We start from the raw sequence: 290 nt of genomic DNA on the forward strand, positions 1-290 counted from the left end.
TTATGAAAAGGCCAAAACAAAAACAAAAACCCCACACCACATCCTAGATATCAATCCCAGCAAGCAAGCAAGGATTTCCACAGCCCTCCTCAACCTGCATATACATATACTAGATATTCATAGCTCTTATTGCAGCAGAAAGAAATGTAGTTAAAATATACATATCTATTACAATGGATTACTTTAGATAACAGAAAATTGTTGGCGTTAGAAGGGCATGATTGTAAATTTGGATGGCATGCTTATTTATGGTATGGAAAAGCAAAAATGGATAGTTTTTGCAAACATCA

The sequence above is a fragment of the Gekko japonicus genome, unplaced genomic scaffold (genome assembly GCF_001447785.1).
Source record: "Gekko japonicus isolate JY-2015 unplaced genomic scaffold, Gekko_japonicus_V1.1 scaffold1177, whole genome shotgun sequence".
NCBI classification, from domain to species: domain Eukaryota; kingdom Metazoa; phylum Chordata; class Lepidosauria; order Squamata; family Gekkonidae; genus Gekko; species Gekko japonicus.